Here is a 6,795-nt window from a genome sequence, read left to right as displayed (position 1 = left end):
TTTTCCTTCCTTCCTTCTTTCTTTTGTTTTTGTTTTTGTTTTTCAAGACCAGGCTGGCCTCAAACTCCGAGAGATCTGTGGGCCTCTACCTCCTGAGTGCTGAAATTAAAGGCGTGCACCACCACCGCCTGGCAAGCCTGTTCTTTTCTAATGAGAGACAGAAAGGGAATAGATCTGGATGGGAGGGAAAGTGGGGAGGAACTGGGAGGAGTAGAGGGAGGGAAACCATAATCAGGATGTATTATATGAAAAAAGAATCTATTTTCAATAAAAGTGAAAAAATGCCAGGAGGCAAAACCAGAAAACAAAATCATGACCCCCATAGGCTCATATATTTGAATCCTTAGTCATAGGTAGTGGCATTTGAAACAACTAGAAGGACTAGGAGGTGTGGCCTTGTTGGAAGAAGTGTGTCATTTGGGGTGGACTTTGAGGTTTCAAAAGCCCATGCCAGGCCCAGTCTCTTTCTGTCTGCCTTTGGATCAGGATGTAGATCTCAGCTACTTTTCCAGCACCATGTCTGCTTGCTATGCCAGCCCCATGCTCCCTCCTGACTCTGTTGATGATGGACTAAGCCTCTGAAACTGCAAGCAAGCCCTCAACTAAATGCTTTCTCTTGTAAGAGAGGTTGTGGTCGTGGTGTCTCTTCACAGCAATAGAACAGTGATTGAGACAGAGGACATGGTGATATATGCACGAATTCTCATCATTGGGAGGTCTGAAGCAGGAAGGTCAGAAGTTCAAGGTCTTCCTCAACTACATAGTGTATTTGCACCAGCTACATCTCAAAATCACTGCCCTTCTAATATGTGTATGAGCTCTTTGGAACATAGTGCACCGGAAGTCTGAGGGTTTAGATACTCTTGGGGTCTGCTTCTCTTCCAGGAATCCCACTGGACTCTTCCAGCTCTGAGAACTCCCTGTGGAACTGAAATCACCATGACACAGGAGAAGCCAATATGCTTTCCCCCTGCATCTTTTGGTGTGTTTTCCATTCTCTGAAGAGTAGCCTACTTCTTTGTATTAGTCAGTGTTCTCTAGAGTAACAGAATTTATAAAATGAATATATATATAACTATATATATATTACATTAAACACATAAAAAATACACATGTGTGGTTTATTAGAATGACTTATGAGCTATGGTCCAGCTAATCCAACAACGGCTGGCTCTGAACAGAAAGCCCAGAAATCCAGAATTTTCTCAGTCCACGAGGCTGGATGTTTCATCTGGTCTTCAGTAGATGATGGAATCCAGAAGAAATAAACTCTAATGCCAGTAAAGGAATGGACTTGCTAACAAGGCAAGAGCAAGCAAGCAAAGAGCAAAAGTTTCCGTTTTCCATGTCCTTATATGGACTTCCAGCAGAAGGAGTGGCCCAGATTAAAGTTATGTCTTCCCCTCAAGATCTAGATTAGAAGTGGATCTTTCTACTTCAAATCAAGCAAACATCCCTCACTGGTGTGCCCTCTACTTTTGGATTTTAGTTAACTCCAGATATAGTCATGTTGACAACCAAGAGTAGCCATCATACTCTCTCTTCCCTTTGGTAATATTTAGTAGAACTATGGGAAGGATACAGTCAATTTATTTAAGCCAACAATACTATGAGCTTCTTTCTTTTTCATATATTTTTCCAGACTAGAAGCAACAGTGCTAATCCCATAGGGATCATTTCTGGCTCTGACCTACCACTGACCTCAGAACTAGAATGGCATCCAGAGTCTTGGGCAAAATTATTTCTGAGTCCCATCAGAACCCTGGGGAACATGTTTTATTCCTTTGGCACTGCCCCGAAGCTGTTTGAATCAGGCTTCTCTCTAGCCCCTTCTTTGCCAAGACTCATAGCTAGTGACTTAGGTCTTCAGGATGGATGGACTCGGGGTGGGGTGATTCACCTCCTGCATGATCCTCATGACTCCTCAAGGGGAACTTGGAGACCTGGAATTTTGGTCAGAATTCTCCATTCATATTCCCAGAACCTAGGCTCTCTGGAGCAATCTTTGTTTATGTTGTTTAATGCTTACATCTTCTCTGTGGGTTTCTGATGTCAAGAGTAGGGTATGCTAAACTGGTCTCCCATGGATATATCAAATCTATGACCCCAGGGGCTTCATACATCTTGAGCTTTGCTCCAACCCAGGCTCTAGCCCTTTGGTTATTGGTGTACAGTGTAGAATATTAGTAGAGAACTTGCCCAGCCCTACCTAAGGTTCACCTCCACCACCTAAAAAAAAAGATAAAGGGCAAGGTATAAGTTACTCTTTCTCTAATCCACTTTGGTTTTCTGCAAAAGCAGGTGGAAAAAAATATCTTTCTGTGTTGCACAAAAAGGAAAATGAAGGGAAGTGACTCAACTAGGTTCACAAATAGAATCATCCACCAAGCTGGGAATGGCACTCCCTTCCTCTAGAACCAAAGCTTTCACCAAGACAGTCACCCCTTCCTTTAGAGAAAGCTTCAGACACATTGGTCTCAACAAATGATTCTGAGATGTAGTGAGGCTCACTACCCATAGGCATCCAGATTCTAACCCACAGGAAATAGACATCATGATACACGGGGTTACTTAGGACTTTAAAACAAAGCATGGCTTTGTAAGTCTGGAAGAAGCAAGAGCTCCGAAGTATAGGAAAGATGACAACAAACAAGTCCCCCTTGTGCCCCTTACACTCTTACTTCTCCACAGATGCCCTATTGTTTCAATTCTCACTTCCATCGCTGTACCCAACCCTACAGTTTCATTGCTCCCCTGTTTCTTTCTGCCCCAGCTCACAGTGAAGTCATTCTTTCTCTTCCCATGTCAGCTGAGACAAGTGAGGATTTTCAGTATTATTAGTAAACACATACATCCCTATTCAGAAACATACAGGCCTTCCTAGAATTCCAACTTTTGCCCGTTTTCCTTATAAGGTTTCATTCTGTGGAGTAGAAGATAAACTTAGGGTCTCACACACACTAGGCAAGTACTCCACCAGAATGGCATGCCAAGCCCCTATCTATGTTTTTAAGCCTGTTTTTAATGTGACCTCACCCCGCCTACTTATATTTAGTTCTTGTTACTCCCCAGTATAAACCTTCCTTAATCAGGCCAGACTTCTCACTGTTTGTGAGTACACACACACACACACACACACACACACACACACACACACACGTTGAACACATCTAAGGTTTATTCTCCATTCCATGGAAACTGGTTGGTTATTCCTGGCATAATTCTTCCAGAAGTCCCTGTCCACTACCAATTCCAACCCGATGTAGCTTTTAAGATGTGCAAGCCAAGCAGTGGTGGTGCATGCCTTTAATCTCAACATTTTGGAGGCAGAGGCAGGTGGAGCTCTGAGTTCAAGGCCAACCTGATCTACAGAGTGAGTTCCAGGACAGCCAGAGCTACATTGACAAACACCGTCTCAAAAAACCAAAGAAAAAGAATTAAAAAAACACAAGAAAAGATTTGTTCATGTCCGAGAAATTTCTAACTTTAGTGTCTCATTTCTTCTAAGTTTTACTATATGTATAGCTAATAGTGATTAATAGTTTATAAAAATTATGGCTATACACATGATACATAATACACACACACACACACACACACACACACACACACACACTCACAGAGGGAGTGCTAGGTGTGGTGGTTCATATTTGTAATTCCAACTCTCTAGAGGTAGGTGTGGAATCCAAGGTCAATGTGAACCAACCCTTATTTCAAAACACACACACCCACCCACACACACACACACACACACACACACACACGTAGCATAACATTTACCATCTTACTCATTTTTTTTGTCATTCATTCATTCTTAGGCAGTCTTTCCATGTGGCCTCATTCATTCATTCTTAGGCAGTCTTGCTTTGTGTCCTCATTCATTCCTTCTTAGGCAGTCTTGCTATGTGGCCAAGCTGGTGTCAAACTCACATCCAGGTTGGCCTCAACTTTACAATCTTGCCTATATTTTTTTTTCTTTTTCTATTTTCTGAAATAGGTATTAAAGGCATGTGCCATCACTGCCCAGCTTCACACTAGACTTTTTTTTCCAGACAGGGTTTTTCTGTGTAGCTTTGGAGCCTATCCTGGCACTTGCTCTGTAGACCAGGCTAGCCTCGAACTCACAGAGATGCCCCTGCCTCTGCCTCCCCAGTGCTGGGATTAAAGGCATGTGCCACCAATGCCTGACTCCATGCTAGATTTTTTTTAATTAGTCATAAGTATACAGTTTAGTAGTAGTGTTAAGTATATTTGCTTTTTTTGGGCAATAGGTGTTATCTAAAACCTTTTCATTTTGCAAAACTGAAGCTCTATACATAGTAACTCCCCATTTTCCACTCCCTTAACCTCTGGAAACCATGTCTACTTTCAGTCTCTGAACTTAACTATTCTAGGTATTATTTATTACTGGAATCTTATGGTATTTGCCTTTTTTGTGACTGACTTATTTCATTTATTATAAAATCTTCAGGATTTGTCCACTTTGTAGCACGTGTGACAGGATTTCTTTCTGCTTTGAGATGGAATAAAAGACCTTATTAGTCCTGACTCAGTGTGTGTGTGGACCGAGGTTCTGTTCCACCTGGTCTCTCAGCCATTTAGCCCCAAATAAATACACAGAGACCTATATTAATTATAAACTATTTGGCCTATGGCTCAGGCTTCTTATTGGCTAATTAATCCATTACTATTAAGTATTTCCACATGGTCTTGGCTTACCAGAGAATGCCCACTGTCCTATCTTCCCGGTGGCTACATGGCATATCTCTGGTGGCTCCTCTCTGCCTTTCTCTTCCCAGCATTTTCCTTGTCTAGTAACCTCACCTATACTTCCTGCCTGGCCCACTACCCAATCAGCATTTTATTAAACCAATAAGAGAAGCATACATTAACAGCATACGGAAGGTCCGTGGGTGGGTGTGCATGTGTGATTCTGTTTACCCATGCTTCTGTTCCTGGACCTTCCATCAACAGTTGCTTCCACTCATGGTCATTATGAGTAACGCTGCTATGAACATGGGTGTACACTTATCTCCTGAAGACTCTGCTTTCAGTCTTGTTGGAAGCAGGACTTTTGTTGTATCACTTGCTAGATCTGATTTTCTGAATCGTAATAATAGCTCATGCAAGTTCCAACTTCTCCACATTCCCAACAAAACTTATCTTTTTTTGCAATAGTCCTTGCCTTCCTCAATTGTTTTTAAATTATTTCTGCAAATTTGTTTGTCTTAACTAGATTTCAGCATTGTTTTTTCTATTGAGATAGGGTCTTGTGTATCCCAGCCAGGCTGGCTTCAAAGGTAATCAGTAGTTGGAAATGGCCTTGAACCTGGTGTTTGGTTATGTAGTATCTGGGATAGAACTAAAGGCTTCACCACATGAGCTACACCACCAGGCCCAGATGTCATCCTTTTTCGGAACAGTGATCTAGTCTTCTTCTTCAGTGGGTCCTTTGAGTGTAATCTGTGCTATCATGCTGTATGAACTTCTGGTTCACTAAACAATGTGGAACATTTGAGTTGAGTTTTGTTATTTTAACCCTAGAATTTGGGGCATAGAATTTTCTTCACACATAGAACATGCTGACTGACATGTATAGCCTGAGCAACCCTTCAGCTTGCTACATCATGGAGCAGATGATCTGCATAGGGTTAATATCACTGTTGCCTTCTCTTTGGCTAAAAAGAGACATTATGCTCATTCCATAAGCTGTTAGGGTTATTTCTGCTGAAGGCAGTTGCTGGGAACAGCCAAGGTACAATGCAGTGCAGGTGAAATCGGAAGACCCTACAGTCTGGGCCTGCGCATACAGCTAAGTTGGTAGAGGTTGATGCCCAGCATAAAAACCAAAACCAAACAAACAAAGCTCCCCAACCTGCATGGCGCTGGGTGGATGGCTCAGTGGGCAAAGTATTAGTACAGCATGCATTTGGATCCCCAGCCCTCACATTAAAAAGACACAAGACAAACAAATGTCAGGTGTCACATATGGTCTAACCCTAGTGAGAGGAGAGAGGTCAGGTGTTATATGCTGGTCTGTAACTCCAGTGTGAGGAGCATTGGTGGAGAGTCAGATGTAGCTAGCTGGCCAGCCAGTGTAGCCAATTAATGAGCTCCACATTCCACAAAGAGACCCTGTCCTCAAAAAAAGCAAGCAAACAAACCAAAACAGAACTTAGTGAGATGGCTCCCGAATTAGCAAAGGGTGTTTGCAGTCAAGCCTGGTGGATGGCCCAAGATCAATCCTTGCAGGAGAGAAGTGATTTCTAAAAATTATCCTTTGACCTCCACATGTACACTGTGGCATGCACTCACTATAACTGAATAAAGTTATTTAAAATTATTTATTAAATTTTTTAAAAATTGGAGCTGGAGAGATGACTTTAGAAGTTCAGAGCATGTGCTGCTTTTGCAGAGGACCCGAGGTCAACTTCCAGCACCCACATAGGGTGGCTCAACCAACTGTAACTCCAACTCCAGGAGGATCCAACACCTCTTATTTTCTTGATACACCTATACTCACCTGTTCACATGCAAACAGTTAAAAATAATAAAAGTGAATATTAAGGGCCAGATTGGTGGTGCAGATCTTTAAGCCCAGTACTTGGAAGGTAGAGGTATATGTATCTATGAGTTTGAGCCCAGCCTGATCTTTATAGTGAGTTCCAGGACAGCCAGGGTTATATAGACAGACCCTGTCTCAGAAAAAAAAAAAGAAGAAATTAAAGAAAAAACATTAGTAAAGGGGGTTTGCAGTCAAGCCTAATGGATGGCTCAAGATCATTCCTTGCAGAA

This window comes from Cricetulus griseus (genome assembly GCF_003668045.3).
Source record: "Cricetulus griseus strain 17A/GY chromosome 1 unlocalized genomic scaffold, alternate assembly CriGri-PICRH-1.0 chr1_1, whole genome shotgun sequence".
In the NCBI taxonomy this organism is placed as follows: Eukaryota; Metazoa; Chordata; class Mammalia; order Rodentia; family Cricetidae; genus Cricetulus; species Cricetulus griseus.
The sequence above is the reverse complement of the archived record's forward strand: the minus strand, read 5'-3'. Positions refer to the sequence as shown.